Consider the following 17759-nt stretch of genomic DNA (forward strand, 5'->3'; position numbering starts at 1 on the left):
GTCAGCATTTTCACCCCTTTACCCTCCTCAGTGAGGTTGTTTCATACATTTGTAATACAGATGGATATTCTTGACAGAGCCTACATTCCTGCTCGTGACACCTTGAGCTCCTACACGGTATTTTAAATTTGCAAACATTATGATACATTATTTGTGCTGTGAGATTCTATGCATTTTCAAAATATAAATCCTGTGACATACAATACATTACGTGTATGATAAAGAATAGTTTCACCATCATAAAAATCCCCAGTGCTTTGCCTTTTCATTCTTACCCTAAACGTTGAAACCATTGATCATTTTACTTTCTCCATAGTTTTGTCTTTTCCAGAACGTCATATAATTGGAATCATACAATATGCATCCTTTTCAGATTGGCTTCTTTCTTGTAGAAATGTGTATTTAATCTTCCTACATGTCTTTTAGGCTTGATCGCTCGTTTCTTTTTATTGTAGAATAATATTCCATTGAATGGTTATACCAAAGTTGGTTAATTCATTCAACTATTGAATAGCATCTTGGTTATGTCCAGTTTTAGCAATTGTATAAACTGCTGCTATAAATATTCACATGCAGTTTTGTTTTTTTTTAAATACGTTTTCAACTCAAGTGGGTGAATAGCTAGGAGCACAATTGCTATCCCATATTATAAGAGTGTACTTAGGTTTATAAGAAAGTCTTAAAATGTTTTTCATCATGGCTGTACCATTTTGCATTCCCACCAGCAATAATTGAGAGTTTCTGTTGCTCACATCCTCATCAGCATTTGGTGCTTCAATGTTTTGGCTTTTAGATATTCTAACAGAAGAACTTAAATTACTGATGAGGCCTTAAATATATTTGTATCCCCTATGGCACCATGAGCAAATTTGAACAAATGTTTGCAGTTACCCAATATGTATGAAAATGTTCACAGATTCATTTTTCAATAAATCTACAGGAATTACTGTCACTATTTTACTGATGATTTCATTAAGGCTCAGAGGTTAACAAAGTTTCCCAAGCTTATGTAAATATCAGGGGCCAAATCACCCAGACATGTGTCAACTACAAACTGGCACGTTCCACTGGCACTTGCCATCTACCCGTACGAGGATTAGACCATGTGCTGCAGCAGCTGCTGACTTTCAACAGCCCTTGAAAGGAGTTCAGGTAGAGAGCAGAAATGAGGCATTCCAGGCTCTGGAAGAAAACTGGCAGAACAGATCTTCAGATAGTTATAGATATTTTCAGGAGATAATTTTATGAGCCCAGTTCTTGTATCTCCTCATATCTAGAAAATCACTAAAATCCTTCATGGTGACGTCTGCTTCTCGTGACGAGCAGTAACCTGCACAAGACTAGCAGAAACCTTCTGTAAAAAATATGTGCTTGATTGCATGTACTCCCCCTTCATCAATATCACATATATACTGACCTTCCCCCCCTGCCTCTTTGGAGCAGCTTCTCAGAGCTATCGGGGATGCTGTCTCCCGGGTTGCAGCCCTCATTCTGCCCCCAAATGAAACTTAACTCGCAGCTCTCACGTTGTGCATTTTTTTAAAAGTCGACACATGTTACCTCAAAGCCATGCTATTTTACCATTCCATGATAACTTCTATGGGTCTGGGCAAATGGGTAGTCCTCAATAAATAAATTTAGTGTATTTGTTCTGACCACCAATCCTGGGAACAAATAAACCTGTTATTTAATAAATGCAATTGGTAAAATGGTTCAGGTATCTTCAGCGTTATGTTATTTACCATTCCTCTGTCTGGGTTCCCTTAGAAAACTTGTTGATTGGTGAAGGGAACACAAGTTGCCACCCCAAATGTGCTTCTTCAGCATATTGATTATCTGAGCTGCTTATTTTTAAGAAATTGCACACACATTAAGAAGTTCTGAAAACAAGTAGAAGTTACCCTTTTGTAAGACATATTTACATTTATAAGGGAAATCTCCATTTGTAAGAGTATCTACCTCTCTGGACCAGAAGAGGATGACCAAATCTGTGGAACCTCTTATCAGCAGAGAAGCGGGGACTTAAATCTGCATGAAAACCCTACCCTTGTTTACTATGCTTTTCCTGACAGCCTCCCCCATAGTAACTGGTTCCACCACCCACAGCATCTACTTTAGTCTTTAGCTAAATATGTTATTCAAGGTAGTGGCTTGGGCCATTTTGGAGAGTTACTCAGTTTTTCTGTGTCTCATCCATGTATACAGGGGGTGTACGTGTCCTTAAATTTCTGTTTGTTTTTCTCCTGTTAATCTGTCTTTTATTACAGGAGATGTCTCAGCCTAGAACCTAAAAGGTTAGATAGAAAATTATTATTCCTTCCCCACACTGGCACTTATGATGGAATAAATGGTGGGCTATAAACATTGCTGCCAGAAAGTTAGAGTTTATTGAATCTTCTGCTTTCCTTATCTTTTTGTTTCTTCTTCTAACTTCTTTCCTCTTTCCATTTGCCTAGCCCTCTACTTGCAAAAATGAAGAGTAGCAACCAGGGCCCTAAGGTTGAAATAATGAGCACTGGCTTTAATTAACCTGAAAAAATGTTACCTATTTGTCTTGAAAATTTTCAGACTGCTGTTTCCCCTCTTGCAAAGAATTTAATTAATCCCCTTCTTCACAAAGAACTTATAACTCACATTCCAAGCTAATTAAATCTGGAGAATGTATTACCTTGTTACAATACAACCTATCATTTATATAGTGACAGTGGTATTGTTACTTTTACCAATTATTTTGTATTTCATTCTATCTAGAATGGGACCACCTGCAGCAACCTCATTGGTCCTCACAAACGTGAAACAGTAGTCAGGAACTGGTGGTGAGGTTACTGATGAAAGCAGGGTACATGCATCTTAACATAATTCTGAAAGAGGTCTAACCCTCTAGCTCATTTCTCAAATTGTTTAAGCTGACACTCAGTATGTCTAAGGCTGTAGAAGCTTCTGACTCCAAGGAGCAAAAACCTACTCCAATCACGGAAAAGGTATTAGAATTGGGAACAGAAAGCCTAGGATATAGGCTGTGGGGACATTTGCGGCACCGCATCTCACCAGCATTTACTCTACCTCTTTGGGGGGACTCTCCTCCCATTTGACACAATCTGGTAGGACTTCATCAAGGTGTCTGGAGAAAAAGCAAACACAAACAAGACCAACCAAACTCTCCCCTCCATAGAATTTGAATCTTGAGAGACAAACAAAGCAGACAATAGAAATAATTTGCTCCAGCAATGCTCTTGAGATGACACAGAGACTTCGTAAGTTGATTTATGGGCTTGATTCTTCAGCTTTTCTGATTTCGGTGAGCACCTCCAAGCCTAACAAATTCATTTTTCCCTTTAGGTAGGTTTATTTTGCTCTCTGCAAAACTACCCTAATTGATACACAATCTAGCTGTTCATTACTGATTGTGTGACCTTCAGCAAGTCACTTAGAATCTATAAGCTCAACTTTTGTCAAATGTGAATAATATATGTGTCCTATAAATCTCGCATAATCTTCAGGACAATAAAAGAGATTATAAATTGTCCTCATTTTGCAAATGACATGCAACATAAAATTAATAGACCTAAGAATAATATGTTCTTGTTTTGCAAATTAAAAATTATGACAATATTTATTTATAAACTATATTACATATCACATATATATCTGTATATCTATGCATATATCTACATCTGTCTATCTGTCTACCTATCTATCTACCCATCTACCTAATCATCTATCCATCTATCTTTATTGGTTAGGATAAAGGGCAGAATAAATGGAAGGCCAGAAGCAGAGCAAAGAGACCTCCATTGATGGTTAAAAGAATGTATAAAAGGGATGAACAGGAGATATGAGAATAATTCATAACACCAAAGTGATGTCTTCATTGCTATCATTCTAGTTTGTGTGGATGAATATGGAAATTAGAATAGGGTTCCATATTTACTCTCGTTGGCATGTTGTAATGCAAAGAGATTGTAAGACTAAGTACTTAAAACTCATTTAATGGCTTAAAAATTTGAGTAGAACAAGATTGCTATTCTGTTTCTACTAAAGGGAGTAGAATATGACCAGGGTTTTCCGTGCATATTTTTGTCATCCGATCATCAGATGATTACTATTAACAATCATTTTGTAGGTCTGGCATTTAAGAGAAGAACAAACTTCTGCTCAGAATTCATATCTATCATTAGGTGATAACAAGCAGCAGGTGTAACGATGGACACCTTGTGCATTCCAAATGCAAGGAGGGTCAAGAACTTTTACCACTAGAGTTATGGTTCGATTAGGACTGTGTCCTTGGGCTGCAGGTAACTTTATGTTCCTCCATTAGGAGATTTACCTTGGATATTCTTGGAAGAGTTTTATTGCTGTTACCCAGGTAACTGGTGAACTTGCTGATGGTAATAAGGAAACTAACATTTGCATTACCTCTCCTAAGTGCTCAAGAATTTCCTCTTTGTGTTTACAAGCTTTACCCCATTAATCCCTTAGACTATCCCTGTAAAGTTCATATAATTACAGCTATTTTTCTGGAGAAACTGCACTGTAACATCATGCTGGAAACTCTCTAGCAAAACTGCACTAATTTTTAACAGATGTTGGTCTGCAGTGTGACAAAACATACTCTCTCTGAAGTGAGGCCAGCTACCTTTCTCCTTCTCCTCCTTTCACAGTTTCCTTTGTGATGGCCACTGTGAATTGTATCTGACTTATACTAGGAGCCAGGCTAAATGGGAGGAGGTTGCTCATTAACTACAGTGTGTGATGAAAATATGATTCCCTTTTAATATGTCTGAAAAATATATTCTTTTTAAGTATAAAATTTTAATTGTTGCATAGCACTTTTGTGATATAAATGATAAAGTTGTTGAGGTGTTAAGGATACTGATGATGGAATTTAAAAGTGGTAAAGCACTATGCAAATAAAATTAACTTAAAAAACACATTTATCAAATGCCTACTATGTGCCAGGGGGCTCTGAAAGGACTGAAGATAACAACGGTTAACAAGACATGTCTCACACGCAAGAAACATATACAGTGTCATTGTTGTTGCTATTGTTGTATACTATTAGCTATATTTCCACTCATTTGACTTTAATGCTCTACAGCATTGGATGTGAAGTTACAAAGATGCAGCACAGCGTTTTGGGGTTTTTTCTTCACTTTGGTCCTTGATCACGTCAATCACACTTACGCAGATGACTCCCAAATTCAAATCTCAGCCTTTCTCAGTGAGCTCCAGTCTCGTGTTTACAAAGTACTTGCCCAACCTCTAAATAACCTGCTAGCCACTCAAACTCAATCTGCCCCAAATGGAGTCTCATAATCTCCTTCTCTCCAAACCTAGTTAATCAACCATAAAAATATAGGTTCAATTTTGGGTTCTTGTTGTCAGCTCAACCAGATGTTAAGTCTAGTGAGTTCTATCGTTTCCATATGTCCTTTCTGGCTTTCCTCATCTAGAATTGCCTCACACCAACCTTTCCTATTTCTTAGTGATTTCACTTTCTTTCTAGGTATGGTTCTGATCATGTCGACTATGCTCAGAAACATTGGCACTCAACAAAATGTACTAAAATTCTTCAGTCTATTGTTGCAAGCCTTCCACCATCCGGCACCAACTTCTCATCTGGCTTGTCTTCCATAGCTCCTAAGGTCCAGACCACACAGGAAAACTGTTTGTAGAACATGCCAGCACATTGCTTCTTCCTGTTCCTCCACCTAGACCTTTCCACTCTCCACCCACATGGCAATCCCTACTCATCCTTCCAGGCTAATTTCAAAGTGTATTAATTAATTCCATTAAGCATTTCAGATTCTACCCAGGTATAAGAGCAGTTCTAACTCATCTTTAATTCTAGGACCTTTGACTTGTATCATATGTATGATTCTTGATACTTTTAACATGCAATTAAAGGTATGTGTTTATATACCACATCTCTCTTAGCAGATTTGAACTCAAAGGAAAAACACGTCTGATTTGTATCTGTATATATGGAGAAATACATATCTCAATATTATAGATTCAGAAAAGTACATAAATCACAAATGTACATCTGGATAAATAGATATTCACAAAGCTAGCACATCCATATAGCTAATATCCAGATTGAAAACTAAATAAATTAGCAAAACACCAGAAGCCACCTCGTGTTCCCTTTCAGTCACTACCCTTGCCCCGATGGAAATCTACAGTCCTGATTTGTAACAACATAGTCTAATTTTAAACTTCATATAAATGGGATCAAATGAATGTACTATTTTATACCTGGCTTCTTTGATTCTAGTTTACATTTATGAGCATGTTGTTTCATGTACTTGTAGTTTATAGAGTCTCATTATTGTATCATGTTTCACTGCATGAATGTATCCCATGTTGTTTATCCATTCTTCCGTAGAATGGCTTGTTTCCAGTTGTGGGATATTACAAATTTTGTTGTTTTCCTGAGTCAGTCTTCAGGTGCACATATATAATGCATTTCTATTGGGTATATAGTGTCTGATGTATTTTTTGTTGTTGTTGTACCTCAGAGTATCCAATTCAGTGCTGCTATTTGAAAAAAAATGAATAAATAAATAAATAAATACAGTATATCTTTTCTTCTTAAATTGATTTTAATTTGCCAATGCACTATGCATTTTTGTTTCTTTAGGCATCAATGCTTTGTTCAGAATAAATGTGTAAAAAAACTGGATTAATATTATTTTTTTCCTGGTCCTTGAAGGTGTATGTCATAGGTTAAGACTTTTTATTACTTAGGATTTGTCAGATGCTAAAGGAATATGGTTCCAGTTGTACGTGTACCCAAGACAGAGCTAAACTTGAATGAGATTTTTAGTGAGTGGCTAAACCTGGCCCATCACTTTATCAGAGTGCAAAAGAGATGGGTTGGGTATGAAGTCAGTTCTAATTAAAGTTCTGAAAAAAAGAGTAAAATAAAAACAATAAAATCTACATTTAGAATCAGATAAGCTTTTAAAGTTATATATTAATAAACTAGAGAAACTTTTTGTGTGTTTTTTCGCTGTCTCATACCTCTAATAAAGTGATTCAAGTTGCTTTAGTTTCTTCCTTCATCAACAGAGGAAACTGCATACTTAAAGCTATAAAAACACTTCACCTAAGAAGAGTGAGGCTCCCTCAGGTAGCAAAATGAACATATATTGTTAATATAATACGGATTTTTCTGTCTCTCTGTCTTTCTCCTTCTCTCTTCCCTCTCTGTCTCTGTCTCTGTCTCTCTGTCCCTCCTTCCCTCCCTCCTTCCATCTCTCCCTCTCTCCCTTTTTCTCTTTTTCTCTGTTAGTTTGGTCTCCCTAGAAGTAGACCTGATACAAGGATTTGAATGCAAGGACATCTTTGAGAAGTGAATGGAACAGTGACAGGAGAGTGGAGAAATGATACACAGAGGACAGCTCAGTAACACAGAGAGTGACTAGAGCTCAATCCAGTGGGGTAAATTGGGAAATGATACAAAACAGGAAATGATGCAAAACAATTCATACTTATCCCATCCAAGGAGTGAGGGAGGTGGAGTATTTCTATACTAACCTGAGAGTCAGTGATAAAGATATTTTCACAGGGATTGTTAATCCCTGGCACTTCTAGCCTTTCAAGCACATGTGCATCACAGCCTTCCACAATTCCAGAAAGTGACCTCAGCAAAGATACAGATACTAGCAGTTCAGACTCAGTCGGGACCCGCTAAAATAGTAGGGTCTGACAGAATATGGACAGAAGGCTGACAGTAACTATTACTTCTTTCTTACACTAGTTCTTTCTTTCTCTTTGTCTCTTTAATTCTTTCTAACACCATAGCCACCATAAAAGGCTTTAAATACACTCATCGAGCATTAAAAAAAATTAAAGCTAATGAGATCTAAACAATGGGAAAATAAAAGTTTAAAAAAATAAAAAGAAAGAAAGAAAGAAAGAAAAAAAACATGAACACAAGGTAGGGTTAGTACCAAAATACTTTTCATGCAAGGGATGAGCCACAGGTGCCCTTGAAAGCTTTCTAGACACCAACACCAAAGGTAAACATGATACAATTTATATTATCTATGGCAGAATAAAGCAATTCTGTTTCCCAGGAAAAGCACTTTTTACTAATACCAAGATCATAGAGACTTTCTACACCAGGCCCTCACAAAGTGTGTGCACTATTCGGTGTGGTAAACAACGTCATTGTCAAACTTCCTAGAGAAATAGAAGATGTACAAAGCTGGAGGGAAATCAAATTTACAGCCTTCGGAGCAAAACTGAAAGCAAGCCCGAAAGGAATCATGTCTCCTCTGAAAACTATTCTCCAGCTTCAGAATCAAACCTTCAGGAAAGAGCTGTCACAACCAGGAATCTCTAATGGCATCATTAAGAAGTTGATAATTGGCCTGAAGATGCTTCAAGAAACCAGGAACCATCTCAATGACACACTGACCTTTGAAGAGCCTCTGGAGAAAGATCAGGGGCAGTCAATCCAAGAACTGAGGAAAACAAAATACAAGGATCAAAATCATTCTTGCTGTCATCAACGGCTATCCAAGCATGACTGCTCCAGGGACTGTCACCACTCTGGGCTTCAGGGGCAATGAGAAAGAAAGAGCTGGCAGTCATCTGCCCCAGAAGGAGTAACACAATTCCTCCAGCAATTAGACCCCATAGCCACACAGTTTAATTAAACCAACAATACAACTGGGTGATAGACCTTTCATCCCTGTCACGAAAGTTCTCCCCTCAACCTCACCCTCTAGTCTTTAGAGTTGCTGTCATCAAGATGTTCTACAGTTCCTTGATTCTAACTAGCTATACCCTATGTTTACATTTTCAAACTATTCACTCTGCTTTCTTGAAACACAACTCTATAATAAACAAGCTCACTTTTATCTTTAATCTTTTCCCTTAGCTTTTTCTTTACTTCCTTGCTTTAACGAAAACATTACTTTCTCCTAAAGATATAGTTTCCCGTGATAATTCTGTCTTCTATCAAAATTCATATATTATAAATTTGAGGAGAACGTTAGGGTTTTTGTTTTTTTTTCATTAAGCCTTGCTATTCACAAGAGTGTTAATCCCCTGTATAAGTCAAGATAGGCCTGAATAAGCCACAGGAACAAAGACATCTGAAATTTCACGGTGTGACACAGAAGTTTCTTTCTCACTCAAAAAACAGTCTGAAGAGAAGGTCAACTGACCTTCCTCAAATAGGCTGCCTTTTTGTGGTTGTTCCAATCATCTTTTGACATTAAGGTCATCTTGGTGTCATTCAGACAAAAAGAAGAGAAATACATTGAGGAGAATACACACTATGTAAGTATTCACCTCAGCCAGAAAGTGACATGTTAGTTCTGTTTACATCTCATCAGCCATAAATCAGTCATGTGGCTCCAAGCTAACCGAAATAGTGGTTTTGAAACATAGACTTTTAGGGTTCCCATGAAGAGGAAATAAGACTGTGGGTATCCACCACAACTCAGTATTCTGGTCAACAAATAGACATTTTGTCCTTTCTCCAACACATAGAATACACTCTTTATTCCTAAGAGGGATAGGCCAAATTACTATCTGGTCACTGTTTCTAACTCAAAATCAGGTATTCCAGGAGATTCCCAGTCCTCTACATCAAGTCCACATGCAACTCTTTTTTCATTTAGATAAAATATATACCTCACTTCAATATAAAATATTGAAGTATGAAAAAGATATCCACATCAGACACTTTCCCTCAAAAAGAAAGGGGTCAGGAGATAATGGAAGACACATGGCAGTCACAGGTTCATAGCAATTTTGAAATTCAGGGGACCAGGCACTGGGAATTATCCTTGTCTGGGAGATAGTCAAGATTCCATGAACTGGTTCTACTCTTCGGACGAATCTCTTTTGGTTATAGCTCTCCATGACCTCACGTTCATCTCTCAGTAAGTGTTCTCTTTCCCACTATCCTACATGGCCACATCTTAAATAAGGATTAGCTAGTGTGACCTCCTTGAGGCAATGGCTGCCTCTTGATTGTGGGAAACTAGGGAAGTTGTGGGAAACTGGAAGTTGTTTTCATAACTAGAACAGCATTACAGATTTTTTACCTGGTATTGAGGTTTTCCTGGCAATACATTTTTTTTTATTTTTCAAAACTTATTAGGCTTGGGTTTTGTTTTCTTCTAGTCAATTCATGGCCCAATAAACACATCCAAAGTTCTTTCTAGATATAATTGTTGAGCTATGACTTTCTCTATGTTATAATGACTATTACCTTGCTGATCTCTTGAAATAAACATGAACACAGACTATACACTCTATTTCATCTTCACCCTAAACCATTCTGGTAAAATGAAAAGTTGAACTGGATTTTGACACTCAAGAAAATTTTAATTCCACTTCTTACTATCTGGAGTCTAAAAAGATGCTTTTCTGACCCTACGTGACCCAAATATTTTTGACTCCATATATTCCCTTTCATTTACACTAGAAAACCAGACAATTTTTCATCATGCAAGCCCTTTCTTAAAACATTTTGCAAAATGCAGTCAATAACAGCCAACTCACATTAATTATATGATTTTTTCAAATCTCTTCCACTAAACTTGCCAGCTCAGTTAGGCAAATCACCTGCTTTCAAAGTGTTACCAGAAGTGACAATTTTCCAAATGTTTTGCCTCAACAAAACATGAGTTAACTTTTTCCAGGCTTCCAATAGCGTGTCCTACCTGCTTACTCTCCTACTAATAAGCCAGTGCCATATATTTGTGGAATTCTTTGTGTGTGATATAAATTCACTTCAGCTCAAGATCAAACCTGAATAAGTATTAAAGTATTAAAATTCAGTGACTTAATACAACAGAAGTTTAGTTCTCACTCATGCCATATTCAGTTGTGAAAGGTAAGATTTCCTGGCAGCTTTCCTCTAAGTGTTCACTCATAGATCCTGTTATCTTCTATCACGTCTCTGTCATCTCAGAATCCTTTTTCCATCCACAAAAAGGCAAGAGAGATAATGGCCAAGGAGATTTCAACTGGTTTGAGAATTCAGGCCTGGAAATAGCCTACATTATTTCTGCCCACATTTACTTGACCTATGAATCATATGACTCCTTCCTAATTGCAAAGGAGGTTGGGAAATCTAGTCTTCTCCTACTCCTAGAAAAAGGACATAAAATTGATGAGATTCAACCAGTTCCTGCCACAGTTCAGGCTTCTGGTCAACAAATACCTGCCTAAATGCATACAAAATTCTCACTCATAACCAAACAACCCCAAGTCTCCATCAGCCACTCCTTCTGGCTAAATTTCTGGAATAAAGAATGAGTCTCAGCCTTCTCTCTCCTCTTTGGATATGGTTTATCCTGATCCCATAAACTCTGGACTAAAATATTTACATATACATACATACGTATGTATAAAATACATGCATATATATGTACATATGTATGTATAAAATACATACATATAGTAGTGAAGCAGGGACAGGATATCAGCAGTAAATATTCCCATTTGGAAAGGTGAAGAATAAAAATCTCACCATTCTCACTGGTCCAAACAATTCTGCACTGTTCCTGGCAGACACAGTGAAAGTCTCTTCCACAGGGTTTGTGATTCTAAGTCTCTGGGAGACATCTCTTGTCCATTGGTCTCCATGGGCCTTGGATCCCTCCCTTTGGGAGACTTTTTATTCTTAATCACATCACTGGTCTGTCTAATAAATGCAGTTAGAACATTTCTCCTCTGAGAAGTGACTCAAAAATCAATCTATTTCCACCTTTTGTTCCTTACATCTTACAGTTTTAAGTTAATTCTGAAAACATCCAGCAGAGGCAGATGGAGCGAAGACATCAGAGGGTAGATATACTGGTTATTTCATTATCTTGTTAAAAGACTGACAACATCACTTCTTTTTCATACCAAAGGCCGGAACTCAGTTGCATGGCCCCAATATAACTGCAAGGGAGGATGGGGACTGTTGTCTTCTGATGTGGCCAAGAAGAAGAAATGGGATTGGTTAGTCTCTGAAATTCTTCCCCACTCTCTTATAAAAAGCTGCTCCTTGAGAGCTATTGTTATTTGACTCTATGATTTTCCTCTCTCCCAGAACGATCATTCCCAGTAGTCCTATTCTTAACTGTCCTGCATCAAAAAAGTTGGTATTTTGAAAACTCTTCTTTTCTACCTTTATTGTCATTCACATGGTTAACTCATCCATCCTCAACTTGATTTCCTCAGCTCTGATGATCTCTTCCAACATGATGCCTTAAGCTCCTACTCAGATTCACATCCTAGAACTTATTATCATCACCTGAAACAGCTCCGTTTCCAAAATACTAATCCAACTCTCTCTATGCCCCCACTCAACTCAACACTGTGGTCCAAACATCATCTTTATCTTTCTTACTTTAAAAACTTCTTCATAATTCATCATTTAAAATCCACTCTGAACACTTTTAATCAGTCTCTATGCTCATAGACCCCTGTTACTCCAGCTGACTTAGTCAATTGACCCCTTTGTACCTAGGCTAATTCCCTCTCCTTTTCCCCAACGCAATAACCTTCCCCTTTCACTAATTCTCTCATTATCCAGTTTAGTTTCTTTGATTCACCATTGCAAAAACATTCTTGGCAAAAACTTCCTTTCTATTATTCATTAAACCCATTTTGAAAGATACCAACCCTGAATGAAATCAAATATTCCCTTTCTCTCTGCTGCCATCCAAGCAACTGGATACTACTTGAGAAAACGGTACAAAAGAGCATATTGATGCTATAAGATTTTACGATCTTCAAATGAAGAGGCCCTAATGCGCTTTAAATCAGACATTTCTGTGGTCCACAAATCTTGTCCACTTTCCACAACAATCATTTTAAACTTTTGTGCTCCCCACAGAACTCTGACTATCCAGCTTCTCGCCCCACTCTCACTGCCTAAAAAAAGAGAAATGTAAGCCATAACACAGGAGCCCTTTAGCATCTCCCTATCAGCCTCAGAAGACTACTTTCTTCATTCCTGGAGCCCCTTCACCTCTCTCATTATAACTGAAGAGATATACATTCTCCAGTATATGACTTACCTATATTTCAGTCTTCATTCTCATCTGATCTCATAAGAAATTACTCTCTTCTCCCCCTCTGTTATTACTCACCCCAATACTTCACTTTTCTCAATAGCATTTAATTCCACTTAAGTTTGTCTCACCTGAAAAATACAGTAAATACATTAAAAATTCTCATTTATATCCAGAGCTTCCATCTCCATCTTTGTGTCGATGACTGCTAATTCTCCTCTGAGCTTCAATACACAAACCATTCAGCCACCCTCCTGACACACAACAAGCAGCTTGAACTGAACACACCCAAAACTATAAACACTGGCTATTTTACACTCTAAAATCTTGTTTTTCCCCCTCTCATAGTGAATGACACCACTGTTAATCCTTTTCAGAATGTCAAGTGCCTGGGAGTCATCTTTGACCACACCCTCTCTTTTTCCACCTCCATTAACAAATCCTGAATGCCACATCTCCTAAATGCACCTCAAATACATCCCCTTCTATTTCCATTACCAACACTAGCCTGGACCAAAGAACCTCACATCCTTCTGGACCATCAAAACACTCCCTTCCCTCTTTCAGTTTTTAAATTCCCACTCAACCCCATTTAATCAATTCTCTTCCCTGCAAGCAGAGTGGTAGTTCCTAAATGCAAATCTGGTGATACATCACATCTGTGTAAAATCCTTCAATGAATTGTTTTTGCTCTTTGCTCTTGGGGTACAATTAAAATAGCTAATATGGCTCAACAAGGCCTGGGCCCTAAATACTGCTTCAGTATCATCTCACACCATGACCCCCTCAGCTTTCAAAGCTCTAGCTATATAGACCTTCTTTTTAATCTTCAAATAAAACATGCTCTCTCTCACCACAGGGCTTTACACATGCTGCTCTATTTTTGAATATCAGCTCTCATAACCATTTTTCGCCAATTCTTTTTTACCCCTTTAGTCCTCAAATCAAATGCTATTTCCCCAGGAGAGCCTCCCTTGACATGTCAGACTAGGTCAAACACCCTTTTTCATACTAACATTGTATATTGTTCATTTTCTTCATAAGATTTATGATTTCATATTTATGTATATGATTTAAATTTATTTATGCTATTATTTCATTGGAGTCTATCTCACTCTCTCCCAAAAACTCCACAAGTATAAGGACTATGCTTTACTCTCTGATGTGTATTTCCAACACCTAGCACAGAACAGGGGTATAGGGAGTACTCAGTAAATATTGTTGAATAAAATATATTAATTAATTTCAGGATGGCAAGATAAAGAGCAAAACAGTGTGTCCCAGATAGGCAGCTACCTTATTCAGGGAAGAACCACGGAAGAATAGATGGAGAGTATACACATTATGTATTATTCAACAACCCCCTATAATATGTCCCTCAATTTCATTTTTTTTAAATAGTGGATGACAGTTCAAGATTATCTTCCTTGAAAAATAACTAGAGAGAAAATATTCTGTTATCATTTTAATACAGATCCTACCAGGCTTGGGGTTAATTAATATACTGTACACACCAGGAAGATAAGTATAGATAGAATCATGAAAACTTAATTTACACTATCTCAGACAAGTCTACTGAGAAAATGCTGAGTGAGACCGGCACCATATTTCAGGAACTCCAGGTTGAGGGATCTCATGGTTATGTTAGGATATGTTCTCCTAGAATTATCTCTTTCCAGGGTGAGTTTCAGAGAGGTCATATAATGGAAGGGATGGGGTCCTCTGTCAATCAAAATGGTGATATAACAGGATAAACTCTTGATTAGAAATTAAAAACATGTTTCAGTCCTGGCTTTGTCACAGTGTGATATTCTGTACATTGAATAAAGTCTCTGAAACTCAGTTTTGTGCCTTTCAAAATGTGAAGGTGAATTTATAAAGTCCCATTCACATCCAAGAATCTCAGACTCTTACTTCAGCATCCTTGTTATGTTTCAGTAACAACCACGATGGGCAATTCAGAATTCATCTGAACACAGGGTTTAATCAAATACTGCAGGGTCAAATATAAAATCCAAAAAGTGAGAAAACACACACACACAAAGAGAAAACAAATAAATAAAACATCAAACTCTTCAATAGTTTCTTATTCTTGGCCCACCTAGCTCTTTTGTTGCTTGATATTCTGAAGAGACATACTTTATCCAAGTTTTATGCTCTTGTTAAAAAATTAATATGAATATACTAAGAATTTTCCCATTGGGTTTGCAATTATTATTTCCTACAACGTTTGGCATGCACATGGGTGGAATGAAAATATAACTTGTCTTGATTTGTTTTCCCTTTGGTGGGTCTGGATAGTATCCCAGAACAATGAAGCACAAAAGGTTAAAGAGAGGTAGTAAAATGAAATATAGATGGAAGTTAGGAATTGCTCATACAGCTTGGGAAGAGTTTAATCTCTAAAAATAAGAGAGCCTCCTTAAAGCAGTAGCTGCTTATTGGGCTAGATTGTTAAAAAGAAATACTATGGTTGTGTCACAAAACCTGGAATAATAAAACAGCATTTCCTGAAACTAATAAAGTATACTGTGGTGTCCGAATATGGGAAGATTTGCTAAAGACAGCAACTGCTATTTAATGGCTAAAAAAGGGAAGGGGACAGAGAGGAGGAACCTTTTTGTAGCAGAAGTCCACATTTTGAAGTTTCAACTCACCTCAAGGCAAGAATAATCCTCATTCTCCAGTGAGGGTAAATAAGGGAGTCTTCACCAGTTAGATTCTGGTAGATAAGTAACCACGAAGTACCTACAACCACAAAGGTGTTTTAAGAATAAAATACAGTTAAAGGAATTAGAACAGATTCTAGCTTATAGTCAGCAACTCATAAATATCAGTTATTATTGATCTTTATAGTCAGGGCCTTCTAAATATAACCAACACGGTAAAGAATCTAATAATACGGTTATTCTTCATTAGTCTCAGATTTCATATTTGCAAATTCACCTACTTGCTAAAATTTATTAGTAACCCCCAAAGCAATACTCGGAGTGTTTTTGTAGTCATTCAAGAACATGCATGAAGGAGTGATAAGGCACAGTGGAACCCAATGTACAGAGTCCCAGCTGAAGTCCAATGAGGCGATGATAATATGCCCTCTTGTTGCAGTTCTCATACTGTAAAAAAGTCTCCTTTCTGTGGTCTACTGAGGCCACATTTTCACATTTTTGTGCTTTTTCTTGCTGATTTTGCTGTTTAAAATGGCTCCCAAACATAGAGCTGAAATGCTGTCTAGTGTTTCTAAGTACAAGAAGGTTGTGATATGCCTTACGCAGAAAATATGTGTGTTAGATAAGCTTCATTCAGGCTTCATCTAATGCTAATGACTCAATATTTAACAAGGTGTCTTTCAACAGAGACACACATAAAACAAGGTTATGTATTGATTGGTTGACAAAAAATATTGCAAGCTAAGGCTGGCATGATTCTAAACCTGTATTTCCCCCAGGAACAGTATTTGCTAACTCAGTGTTCATGGCAACTTTATAGAATATAACTACTACAAATGAGAATCAGTTTTAATAATAAAAATAAAATAATAATAACAACAACAACAATAATAATGTACTATTTCTTTTTTTTTTTTTTTTTAATATTTATTTATTTATTTGGCTGCGTAGGGTCTTAGTTGAGGCACATGGGATCTTCATTGCCGCATGCAAGATCTCCATTTGGCATGTGGGATCTTTTTTTTTTTTTTTTAATTTATTTATTTATTTTTGGCTGTGTTGGGTCTTCGTTTCTGTGTGAGGGCTTTCTCCAGTTGTGGCGAGCAGGGGCCACTCTTCATCGCGGTGCGCAGGCCTCTCACTGTTGTGGCCTCTCCCGTTGCGGAGCACAGGCTCCGGACGCGCAGGCTCAGTAGTTGTCGCTCACGGGCCCAGCTGCTCCGCGGCATGTGGGATCCTCCCAGACCAGGGCTCGAACCCATGTCCCCTGCATTAGCAGGCAGATTCTCAACCACTGCGCCACCAGGGAAGCCCAATGTACTATTTCTTGAGTTACAGGTGTTTCACATTTATTCTCTCACAGGCAACTGCTGGCCATCTCAAACACCCTCAGATCACTGCCACATTTGCCTGAAGCCGCGGCAGACAGTTCTCGTATGCTGATAGCTTTCTGCCTCAAGAACATATATGTCTCTGCCTCGGCCTATGAGGTCTCTCTGCTGCACCTGAGTGCAACTCAGAAATGTGAGCAAGTTAAAGACCCAGGGGCAGATAACCAGTGAGAAATGGGAGACTGTGGGTAAAAACCCTGGCATCCCAGCAATCCTGTGGGACAATGCTGAAGTATAGTACATCTCAGAATTTAGTCAGTTTCCTGTAGGGATAAGCAACCTTGGTGGCCAATCTTTCATGTTGACTAGGCTTATCTGTATAATCAACAGGATATTAAGGAAGTGATATTGTGTGACTTCCGAGGATATGTCATGAAAGATATTAGGGCTTCAGCTTTGTCCTCTCTTAGGTCACTTGCTCTGGGGGAAGAGAGCTGTCATGTGTTGAAAATATTCAAGCAGCCCTATGGTACATATTATAAGGAACTGAGATCTACTCCCAACAGCCAGCATCAACATATTAGCTACGTGAGTAAGCCTCTTGGAAGCAGATCCACCAGCCCCAATCCTTCAGTAACTGCATCCCTGGCCAACATCTTGATTTAAACATGTGAGAGCCTCTGAGGCAGAACCACCCAGCTAAGCCTCTCTCAAATTTCTGA

The 17759-nt window shown here is 37.8% G+C and overlaps 1 long non-coding RNA gene across 1 annotated transcript in view; it reads right to left on the reverse strand.

The window, feature by feature from the left end:
* The window catches only part of LOC109552215 (uncharacterized), a 292534-nt gene that overhangs the window by 238186 nt on the left and 36589 nt on the right, over positions 1-17759 (reverse strand). The window contains exons 2-3 of the long non-coding RNA XR_002178979.3: positions 15695-15785; positions 8429-8474 (exon numbers count right to left, since the gene is read on the reverse strand). This is a non-coding gene — a long non-coding RNA (uncharacterized lncRNA). The remainder of the gene's footprint in view (positions 1-8428; positions 8475-15694; positions 15786-17759) is intronic.

This window comes from Tursiops truncatus, chromosome 8, assembly GCF_011762595.2.
Source record: "Tursiops truncatus isolate mTurTru1 chromosome 8, mTurTru1.mat.Y, whole genome shotgun sequence".
NCBI lineage: Eukaryota > Metazoa > Chordata > Mammalia > Artiodactyla > Delphinidae > Tursiops > Tursiops truncatus.